Source organism: Ciconia boyciana, chromosome 2 (assembly GCF_034638445.1).
Source record: "Ciconia boyciana chromosome 2, ASM3463844v1, whole genome shotgun sequence".
Classification (NCBI taxonomy): domain Eukaryota; kingdom Metazoa; phylum Chordata; class Aves; order Ciconiiformes; family Ciconiidae; genus Ciconia; species Ciconia boyciana.
In genome coordinates, this window is record NC_132935.1 from 130094976 (window position 1) to 130107370 (window position 12395).

Sequence of the window (12395 nt, forward strand, 5' to 3'; positions counted from 1 at the left end):
AGAGGATAGAAAAGGCAAGGGGAATGGGACTTTCTTTTCCCCTTGAAGAGGACAGGTGTGTCTGGGGCACAGCCATTGTCAGGCAAGGAAAAGATTTATCCCCATAATCCTGTTCTCATAGCAAGATCTATTTTCCACACTCCTTGGCACTGGCATAATGAGCACAGCCCAGTTCAGACCTACATATTTAGCTCCCTTTTTATACAGCCTGCTTTGTTTGTAAGAGCTCACACTGAACAGCTATAACCAGTTCTGTCGACTCAGAGGTCCATACAGCAGAGCAGACTGACGGATGACGGAATTCGTCTCAGAAATCCCGATGGTGGTGGAGGTAGGTCAGCACCCTGTAACTCCTTTCCAGGGAGAGCTACAACAACCTGCACAACCAGCACTATGGGTATCTCCTGCACTAGGGAAGTTTATCTTTATGGTATCTGCAGTTAGTCCAAAGTATCTAGCTGTCTTCTTAAAATATCCATAGGAAGAATTAAGAATTTTTAGAGCAGACATGCTAAATACAGTATTTTTTGTGAAGAGACTAAGTGCTCTGACCCGGTGATGGCTGTGGCGCTGCATTTTCTCAAGGACGCAGCATGTGAAAAGGCATTTCTGTGAGCTAGGTGTATTTATTCTTTCACCGATGGAGAAGCAGCAGCATATGGAAAACCGCAGCCTGGCTGACTTAACAGGTGTCATGCAGACACAGAGTAAAGGCGTATTTTCTGCCTTTCAGTATTTTGCCCAAACCACTGGACACTATTACCTTAAAATACCAGCTCTGAAATAAAAAGCTGTGCTTTGCATTCACATAAGGATAAATGTTAGGTCTCCTTCATTTGACTTTTAAAATGCATTATATATCCCTACATTCAGCCTTTCAGACAAGTAAAATAAGTAAATCATACTATGTCTTTGCATATTAACCCATCTCACTATTTACACAATTCCTCTGAGACTGGACCTTCTGTAGGACCATTGCCATGTACCCCTATTCCTTACCGCACTGCATTTAATCATCTATGTATTAATATAGAAGTGGCTTTGAAGCTAAAGAATAACTTCAAGGCTGAAGTAAGCAATGCTGTCTTTGTGTCAAGTTTTTTAAGAACAAGATGAATGCTCGTTGTTAAAAAAAGGCATCAGGTGGTCATGTTCCCATGAAAGTACACTCATCACACAAGCACAAATGGGTGTCAGTAGCATAAGATGCCCTAATACAGTCCCTGGAAACTCTTAAGTAAATATGCCACCTAGTGTTTAATTGGGACAATTTCATTCATAAATCATCTTAATCGATTCCTCCAAAGCTGTTCCCTGCACGTCTAGGTGGTATAGAGTCTGGCGGAGGTATCTGGAGACGCCTTCTCGATCTTCACCCCCTCCCTTCCCCCAAAAACCCCACCCTACAGCTTTCTCACTGAAGAAGTATTTTCCTCCTCAGGGACTGTTTAGCTCCTGATGGGCTTTGCCAAAAGGCCAAGCTACATTCCCAGCGCATCCTTCTCGTTTGAGGAGCCCACACCTCAGACTGCCACGAGCAATCCAGAAGGTACCAAGAACTGACCTGGAGGGGGGTCACCCCCGCTGTCAACATCCCAAACAAGCCTGATGGCCTTTGGAAAAGCTCACTCATACCACCAGCCAAACGGCAACTGGTCCAGCACATGGCCACGGAGTGAAGTAAGCAGGGCTTTCCACATCTCCCTGCCTACAGGTGCTGGGAACAATCATTTTGAGAAGCAGAAGCACTGTTCCCAGCTTCCTGCTTGCCAAAAGGGGACAGTGAATTACCACAGCGATAGGTATTGTTTAGATGGATGGATGAACCAGCACAAGTCAGGGAAGGAGGCTTTCAAAGTGTAATGACAACTATTTCTCTTGACAAGCAGTGGAGATATAATTCCTCCTGAGGCTTTGGCAATGTTCTCCTTCCTCGCCTCTAGTCCCTGCACACCTGGCTTAAATGCAAGCAGCCCTCTCACTCTTGACAGAAGAGATACTCCAGGTATGTATGTAGCTTGGCCCCTTTTCATGTGCTTAAAACATGCCAGATGATTGTCTTCTTACATTTTCTAATTGAGATTCTCTTGATGTTTCTGTCGTGGACACTCATTATGTTTCCAGGGATTAAATTCCTATACTGAGTCACATCATAGCAAAAACCATCCTGAGTTTTTGGTAATGTCTTGTTTGCACTTTTTCCAGATCAATAAAAATCTTAAATGCAACGCCCATCCCTGTAGTACTTCATCAGCTACCTTTCCGCAGCTTATCAAGCTGCTGCGTATCTTTATTCTTTGCTTGAAATTCCACTACCTATTTTTGGTCCATGTGACCGTGTTCATGCGCCAACCAATTTGAATTAATGTCAAGAGTATGATTTCATGAGACATTGTACTACTTTGCTAAAAATCCAATTATTCTGCATCTGCTGCATTCTTTTCATTCAGTACTTTTGTAAATCTATCAAAAAGGCAATCAAGTCTAACTGGCAGTATTCATTCTATATAACCCACGCTGACGACCGTGCGCAGTCCCACTGTTCTCCAGGGCTGAGAAAACATTACAAGAAAGAGCCCATTGTTACGATTTATACTTTTCACACCACAGCGTCCTCTTTTCCAAATATTAGCAGTTATAAAAAGCACTGGTTCCTGACCTTTGTAGTCATGCCTCAGCTGAGAACACTGTCAACAGCATGTGCTTCACCGTGGCCATTACTAGTTGTCCTTCTGCCCAGCCTGCTACCTTCTCCTGCCTGGCAGCTCCAGTGAGCTCTGCTAGCCTTGTGGCTGAGACTGTGGCCAATGATAGCTGCTGACCCAGCCCAGAGGTGACCGAGGAGGTCCCCGCACCTGGATTCCCAGTATCACAGCTGCAGGGTGAGGGTGCAGGCTGCTGAGCTGGCTCTCTGTGGCGAGAGTCCAAATCAAACAGAGGACATTTGCTTGGGCTCTGCACCTGACTTCACTCGAGTGCCCACATGCCTCAGGGGTGAGACCTTCTGCACCCTGAGTACGGAAAAAGACACTCAGTGGATATGACAGGATATGCTCAGAAAGGATAATATCTAGAGCGTGATGGGACAGGTGCCAGTCAGCGTGTAGGGACTTAGAAAGCTGGCCAAGATGTTCCTTGGCAGAAGGTCTGCAGAGCACACAGGATATAGAAGAGGAAGAACTTGGCTAGCATTAAACATTTCATGGAAGCCTTGGACATTAGGATCCTAGCTGCAGTTAACTTCTCACTAGTGAACTGACAATTCACAATTGAATCATAGAATCATAGAATGGTTTGGGTTGGAAGAGACCTTAAAAATCATCTAGTTCCAACCCCCCTGCCATGGGCAGGGACACCTTCCACTGGATCAGGCTGCTCAAAGCCTCATCCAGCCTGGCCTTGAACACTTCCAGGAAGGGGGCATCCACAACTTCTCTGGGCAACCTGTTCCAGTGCCTCATCACCCTTATTGTAAATAATTTCTTCCTAATATCTAATCTAAATCTACCCTCTTGCAGTTTAAAACTGTTATCTCTCGTCCTGTCACTACACTCCCTGATAAAGAGCCCCTCCCGTAGGCCCCCTTTAAGTACTGGAAGGCTGCTATAAGGTCTCACTAGAGCCTTTTCTTCTCTAGGCTGGAATGTACTCTCCACCCATGGGGAGGAATCAAATAACTGCTCCTTAGCTACGTTGGTAAGATGTCTTCATCTAGACGGCATGAATCAGAACCTAAATAATATTGTTTCAGGCACAGAAAACCACGGAGAAATAGGACTAGAAGGTACTTCAGGAGGTTTTTCTCTTGCCTGCCTCAGGTATCAGTGCTACCTGTGACATTTCTCCCAGATGTTTTCTAACGTGTTTCTATGCCTTATGATGAGGGAGATTTTGTCACCCCCTCCAGCACTCCATCCCAGTGTTTCACTGTTCCTTCTTCTTTTTCTCCCTTAATAGCTAACCTGCAACGTTCATCACTGTATTTCAGGCCTATCATCTCTTGTCATGTCCAGCATGAGCACAGAGGACAGGTTATTTTTTTCCTTATAATTAGCCAAGCAAATGTATGACCTAAACAAGCACGTCACTAAAACCACTTATTTTCTAAACAAAATATAAAGGATAAATATTAGTCACTATTTAAACACTTTCCTTTTGACACTAATTCCAAGTCCTCCACTAACAGAAATTAACATCTCTCTTACTCTTAAATAGTTGAACACTTGTGTTCCAAGATCAAAACATGGCAGTTTAGAGGTGCTTGTAAAAGTTTAGTGCCTATTTCTACAGTGTCTCAAGATTCATGCGAGATAATCAAGTATAGATTTTTTACTTTAAAAATGGCTTTTCATTTTCCAGTGACTAGACAAATGAAATATTTACGCTGAAGGCTCCACTCCAATCTCTATGGAAGTTTGTTTATACTAATTTAAACAAACTACTACACCATCAAACTACGTAAAGAGTATAAAAGCCAAGACACAAAAACCTCATCTGAGGCTTTTATTTTTGATACATCAAACTAAGCATGGGTTTTATGCAACATTTAGCTTTATTAGTTATTAATATGCTTATAACAGGAAAACACCCAAGAGGAAAAGATTAATTTATGTATTCAGCAGAGCCTAGCTGCAGGTACAGTACTGTACTTGAAGGCCAAGTGGCATTTGCTTTAGAACTACTACGAGCACTTCTGGTGTATCTAATCACTTTTAGTACTAATATGACATTCTCATTTGAGAAAGTTTCAATCTACAGATTGTGATTCAATCTACAGGTATGAAGTTTTCGCACCGTTTCCATTTGGCTACTTTTCTCAAACACTGGATTGGGAAACGCTTTGGTGTTAACAAACTTCATAGTCACCTTTGCTCCATATGCTTAGCAGTGCTCTGAACTGCTCCAAGACCCAGTGAAATCTTTGGGGATCTTCCCATTAATTTCAGTAGCATTTCACAGAATCATAGAATCATTAAGGTTGGATCAGATCATATCCATTGTATCATGTCATCTGTGTAAATCAGTGTTGTCTCCAACTTACAAGCTCTCTTCAGGCATAATCGTATCACTTATTCTGCTTAAGGCAAAAGTCATGAATCCTAAACTGACGGTAATAACATAAACCAGGAACCTGGAGAGATGTTAACAGCTCAGGGAAGCAATGTAAACAAATACTTTGCAACGGAACCTCGCTTTCTCTCGATTCCCTCAATTTCCATTACTGTTAAAATGAGCTCAAATTATTCCTCTCAAAAATCCTTGCCTAATCAGGCAAAACATTAGGTATTAGTTAGGAATGCCACGGTCAACTACAAAGCAGCATCCCTTTTCCTCTGCATAAACATAGACAGCCAGAGGGAAGGAATTGAAAAAGATACTTTCCATGATTTTACTTCAGTAGCTTTCTTATTTTTATTTCTTATATATCGCCTATTTCATATTTATGACGCTTTAAACAAAAAAGAAGTTGTAAAGAGACACAGCTGGAAAATAGAAAAGAATGCCAACATTGAAAGGCAAAAGAAAATGATCAGCCAGCTATATTTTCAGTAAGATGGTATTTGTCACTAAAAATATAAAACTGCTTACTAAAATACATATACTGGTAGATCTACTGTATTCATATAAACTCCTCCTCGCTGTGGCATAATACCAAAGAGTATTCTGGATGAAATCAGTACTGAATTGCTAACAGTTATTTAAAGAAGACAGTCGGATATGTAGCTAAGTACTCATATGTTGCATGCTACAATTCAGTACGTACATGTGGTAACCTGTGTGTAGAACACTACTCTTGCAGGACAAGCCTGAGTGATTGATGAAAGGAATTAATTACTCCCACAGTCATTTTGATGTATAAGTTTGTTGCTTCTAGCAGCAAAAATGCCACATGCCTTTTATCACTGCATGTATTACTGAAATCTGCAGATAAGGGCCACCTTCGTGTACAGGCTTTATGTTGCTGCTTATCAGTGTGGTGTCTGAGGACCTTCCAGGGAAAATAAGCTGGGGAGGAGTCCCTTGTGAATTCTGTGGATATGCATATAGGAGTGAAACTATAACCCCTAATAAAAGAAGGTGATGTGTTGTTGATGTCCCTGTAGAACAAATTTTAGTTTGTTCTGACGAAGCATGTTGCAGAAACCAGGGAGTTGAAGGCAATGTAAAACACACCAGGTCAAATTATCAGTGCGGTTCCGGCCCAGAGTCTGCAGGAACAGATATTTCTGTTCACTAGCCTCTTAACCCCGTGATCCGCTGCTAGGACAGCACAGTACCCTGCAGCCCTCGTGTGGAAGGACATGCTCAATATCTAGATAGACAACCCAGCAGAGAGTTAAACACTAGCTAGCAACCTGTAATAGGATCATTAGAGGTTTAGAGGAGCTGCAGAATGGGAAGAATAATGAATAAATGAAAGACTGAAAGGATTTCTTTATCATTGGCTAACAGCAGTACCTGTAGAAAATTCAATGAAGAGACAAAAATGGAGTGGTAAGATGAGGCTAAAAGGCCTTCAGAAAGGGACGTGGTGTGAATAACAATGCAGAAGGGTAAATACTTACAAAAACTGAACCAAACCAGAGGTTCTCTTAAAATTATCTGTCTCCCGTGCAGTTTTGATGTAAGGAAAACTGAAGTGCCCCTAAAAAATTTAGTTCTATAACCAGATCACATCTCCAACTAAAGGATATTAGAAAACAGTCTTTCCTGGAAGTCCTGCATTTTCTTCTGTGGGAAACTGTGTGTGAGCAGCATAACTAAGGAAGACAGTAATACCAACTCCTACTTCTAGCAAAGTTATTTTTCCTTTTCTGTCACCTTTGCCTTAATAGGAATAGCTTTCTTATCTGTCTATTATTTCTGTGAGATTTTCTGCCAAGGAAATCTGCAACCTTCCAGGCTCTGTAATATGCTTATCATTTCAGCTCTTTCATTCTAGATGCAGTATTAACTATGGGCTCTGTCATTTGCACTTAAGTGCCCGGTAATGAGTTCCAACAAAACAGATAGAGAGGTTACCATGTCAAGCAGCAATACACAGTTTTCTGCACTGTTGTGCTGTTAAGTGAAGACTCCACATACAGCTCACTCTTGGTTTAGCTCAACTGCCTCACTATTCTTTACCGACCATCATCGTTAAATGCCTCTTGCTGCTCCTGGCATGTACTTGCAATCAGAAAGCAGAACAAGCACTCCAGCCCAGGCTCCAAGCAAACTCATATTTCATGTACAACCGGTATGTTTGAACTGACTGAGCCAGATCCTACTTGGAGAGAAGTTGATGGGAGCTTTGCCAGGATCCGAGTAAGCGGAGACCTGGCACTGACAAAACCTTCCTTAATCTTTACCGCGTTTACGAACAGTTTGTCCTCTGTCAGATAGGTTAAGATCATTCTTTTTGCGAATACTTTAAGCTCAACCGCTGCCAAAGCTTTTCTTTAACTCCAGCCTGCTGTTCTCACCACATCCCCTGTGCTAATGTGAATACCTGAGGAGCTATAAGGCAACCCAAACTGAGGAACTGCTCCTGTGTAAGACCAGCATAGCAAAGAAACAAGGTGTGGGCACAGCCTTTGCTTGACACAGGGCACTGTGTCACAGCATCCGGGTCTCACTCAAGGCACGGGGTGGCTGTGGTAGTGCACAGGGCAGGTCATAGGAGTGGGAATGAAAGTGCAAGAGCAAGAAACCAGGATGGTTTCTCATCAGCAACCGTAACAGCTTTTACCTCCTTAGAAGATTCACGAAACTCCAGCTTGCATTTACTTCCAACATTTCAATTCTTTGAATATATTTTCCCAAATCACACTTGCCAATGTAGGATTAGAAAGGAAGAATTTTTTCTCCTAGCCTGGGACACAAGGACCACTGATGCAGTAAAGGCAGCAGTTGCAGGATAACATGATCTATGATAGTGATAAACATTCCAGAACTACATATTTTACTGACAAGACTCTGCAGTTTTCTCTCTCCTACATGTGAAGATTAATTGCTTACAGCAAGTTACATTTCTCCCACATTCACCAGTAATGTGAATTACTGATAATTAATTACAGTACGTACTAGTACCAGGTACTTATCTGCCCTATGCCTTCTAGTATACGTTCATTTGCCACAAGTACAGCGTTCCATAAACAGAGCGAACATGAACCAGGTGATCACGACTTGCCCAAGCTTAAATCACAACCCTAAACAGACAACATACAATCTTCAAATGTTCTTTGCACAAAACACTATTTCTCTGTCCAAAATCCTTTTTGAAGCTGGATCCCATTAAAATGACAATTGCCCACACTGCTAAGAAAGTATTTGCAGCATGCTGTTCTCCCACAACACTTCATTCCTAAAAATCATTGTGGCTCCTTTCAAATTAAAAATCTGTTAAACTATTTGGACTAAAATTTGGAATCTGTGTCTACAAATCTAGCACCTCTTTAAAGCTAGACAGAAATAACTTTCGGATGAAATGTCAACATTAAGTATCTTAAAGCATAAACGTTTTCTCGGGCCTGTTACAAAAAATGTTGGATAAAAGACATGAACAACAACAGCTTAATCCAGCCCATGTATCACACCCCCCTTCTGGAATGGGCATGACTCCACTAATTACAACCTCGAAGAAATTATCATTATGGGAACAGACAGGTACCCCAGGCAGTACCAAGACATTTCATCCGAATGCTGGCTCCTCCCGCCAGCCCGTGCCTTGGTGGCCCCCTTCCATCGACCTACCCCACGGGGAGCGGCAGCACTGGAGTGACTGAGACATTGAATAAACCCTGCTGTCAACGTGGGACGTGACAGAATGAGCAGACTCCCCGGATTGTGTTAACAAACCCGCTAAGGAGACGAATGCCTTCAGCTGCACTTTCACACTCTGTAATTGGTTTCAGTATAAAACAAAATCTCACTTGTAAAAAGCCTAATCTATAAGAGGAGTACTGATGCTTAACCTTAGAGCGCTGAATTCTCACATTCCTCTTGAAAAATAACGGAAGTTTCTGTCCTGCATGTACAGCTTTCCCCCCCACTCCATGATTTCTGAAACATTCAAAATACTCCAGACAGCACTTTCAAATGAACCAGCTCAATTATAAAAAAAAAAAAAAAATTTACCTGTTCAGTTGGCCAGAGAAAACGCACCTTAAAACAAATGCAATGATTTTTCACACATGAAGCAAAGAATACTGAATATTCCTTCACTTATTTCTAGGCGTCAGAAATTTATTGGAGTAATTGAAGTGGGTGAAGGTTTTGATTTGTGGGCCGACCATGGCCTTTGTCTAAAATGCTGTACAACACATGAGAGCCTCAAGCAAAACATCTGATACAACTCCCATTGAACTACCACTTCCCCATATTATTTTTATATTTCAGAGAACTTCTAAAGTTTATATAAAAACAAACATTAAATTCCCTTTATCCTCCTCTGTCCCTATATGCTATTACTGACAAATGCTCGGTATTTCACCAGTTTATTCCAAAGCCCAGTCCATACTTTATCTGAGGTTACTGTGAGGAAGAAATGGGAATGATGACCCCTGAGTCTTTGTCTGCTACCCAAGCCTCTCATGAGCTTCTCTCAGGAACATATGAAGCAAAAGCAACCATGGCAGGCTTCACCATATAGACTTCTGTGAATTTCTTTCAGTTGCTAATAATTTAGCTGAAGTAACCTTTTTTTCACATCATTTTCCATAAGATGATGGAAAACTACTGGTACCAGTAGAGAAGCCCATTGGGAGCTTCAACCATCAATAGCGAGGCCCCAGCTGCTACGGCAGGTCTTCAGCCTGAGAGCAGATCACCTTGCCTATTTAGCCCCGCTCCTCTTGTAGCTGTGATTGCTCTATGTTAGAAACAGCTGCTATTCCTCCTTCTGCTGCTTCCCCTCAGTGGGAGGAAGGCAGAGAGGGTTGCCAACAACGTAATGGCTTAGCTGAAGCCAGCTATTTTTACATGACAGTGCAGCCACGCAGCCCAGTCTTGCAGGCTGCTACTGCCTGCATGTACAGAAATTTAGATGAGCACTAATCCTTGTAGGGTAAGGACCTGCGGTACTGCCTTTCACATCATGAAGCATCATGAACCCACCTCGGAGGTAAATAGTACTTTACACACTTCAATTTCATTCAGCTGCAATACAAAAGAAGATCTAGTCAGTCTCTTTTCCCAAGTAACAAGCGATAGGATGAGAGGAAATGTCCCCAGGTTGTGCCAGGGGAGGTTTAGATTGGATATTAGGAAAAATTTCTTCACTGAAAGGATTGTCAAGCATTGGAACAGGCTGCCCAGGGAAGTGGTTGAGTCACCATCCCTGGAGGTATTTAAAAGATGTGTAGATGTGGTGCTTAGGGACATGGTTTAGTGGTGGACTTGGCAGCGTTAGGTTTATGGTTGGACTCGGTGATCTTAAAGGTCTTTTCCAACCTAAACGATTCTATGATTTTATGATTCTAATCCAATCGCTAATGAGGTCCAGAGGTGTATTTTCACTATTGACAGCAAGTTACATCAAGTTCAAACATTTTCAAGCACAGCTACCTGGAATTAAGGATGCAGATCTACAGTCACTTTAAGCCCATATCATCATTTTTTGAGCTGTCATCAGAAGAAAGTCTTGCCCTCTGCTTTGTGCTGCCTTTCCACTCATACGAGGTGGATCAGGTAGCAGACCTGGCTGAAAATGCACATGGTTTTTCTTCTGGCTGAGCTAGTTTTAATCTGGACCACTTTTCTAGTGCCACCTACTGTGTAGCTGCATAAAACCATATGTCAGCAAAAAGGAGGTGGTGAAGGAGAAAGGGCAGGGGCCCCTTCAGCAACAGTTCTTCTGTCGGTCTAAAAGAGTTTTTACAGTACTTACTCAAAACTGCCCAGCCTGAAAAATGACATCCAACCCCAAGTACAACAGAAAACACAATCTGTTAGGAAATATATGGTACTAGAAGAAAGCCCTCTGAAGTCTTTAGGAGCACTTTGAGAGATACAAAAGACCATTGCTCCTCAACTGCAAGAACTGTAAGTAAAACGGAACTCAATTTTGAAATTGTGTTTTTCCCTATAAAAAAATAATTGTCCTGATTTCCTACAGAATGTAGCATGATTTTCAACTGTCATGATTGCTTTATTATTCTACAGTCATGTAATAATATTTACAGTCATCCCAATGATGGTCCAGTATTCTCTCGATATAAAATAAACTTTTCCAGAACATCCTCTGGACCATTCTCCTACCTACACAAAAACACCTACACAAAAAAGTCTGTCCCACTGCACTGTGTTTATTTCTTATTGTGCCTCAAATAAAGTAAAAATTCACTTTCTCGTGCGTGTTACAGCATTCAAAATCAACCAGTGTCCAGTCACAGGAATCAACTCAATGAGCACAAAACCTGTCTCAATGGCATGCACTCCTCTTGCATATTACAATACCATCCAATTGAACCAAAAACTATCGTCATCACTGTCATCATTTTGAAATAAAACTGGAATGGAGGACTTGTGCTGTGCCATTCTCCAAAGGACTTCCCTGTGGCAGTATGCCTTCCTAAAAAATGTCATTGTTAATGGAATCAATTTGTAATAGAGGATTAATAGGTTTATATGTCAGGTCAGTTACTCAGGCAGTTATTATTACTGAGAAATCCAAACCAGTATATAATCAGCCAATGCAGATATGTGAACCAACAGATAATTATGCTAGAAGTGTCCTAGAGTGATGAGGATACACACAAAAAAGCTGATGTCTTTTCATGCTCAATATTACTATATGACAGCAGATTCACTCCCTGCTTCCCAAATACAAACCGGCTCTAGTTGCCAACTAGCTAGCCAGCACACTGAACACTAAAATCACCAGTCACGCTGCAGAAGTATGCTTACTAATGTCAGTAAATTCAATTCAGCACAAACACTGGACTGAAAAAAAAAAAACGTTTTGTTTTACAGTTCTTGCTGCCTTACCACCTGGGAAATGAAAATATCCATATGTCACTGCTTACAAGACTGTTCCTCATATGTAAAAGAATTTCTAATTTTACATCTTCAGATGGCTGCTAACTGCATGAAATTCTCAATTTATCATCATGTAAATAAGTCCTAGTCCATATAATGCTATGGGATAAAGGCACATGAGAGAAGGAGATCAAGGAAAGCTCACTTCAAATCAGAAGAGCAAGAAGAAAGGAAGGCAAACAACACAATATCCCAATTTCAGACCCACGAGAAGAAAGGGAAGAAAACACACAATATCCCAATTTGAGACCCATCCACCAAAGACTTGGCAGAAAAGAAGAGCTTTGTACTGTGAATGGCAAGATAACAAACTTGAGCTGTGGTGAAGGGTCAGTGGGAACCAGTTTCATAATCCTACTGCGGAATATGCGTGA

The 12395-nt window shown here is 41.7% G+C and overlaps 1 protein-coding gene across 2 annotated transcripts in view; it reads right to left on the reverse strand.

Annotated features, from left to right (window-relative positions):
- CHN2 (chimerin 2) overlaps window positions 1-12395 on the reverse strand; it is a 166378-nt gene that overhangs the window by 57066 nt on the left and 96917 nt on the right. The gene's annotated exons all lie outside the window — the stretch shown is intronic.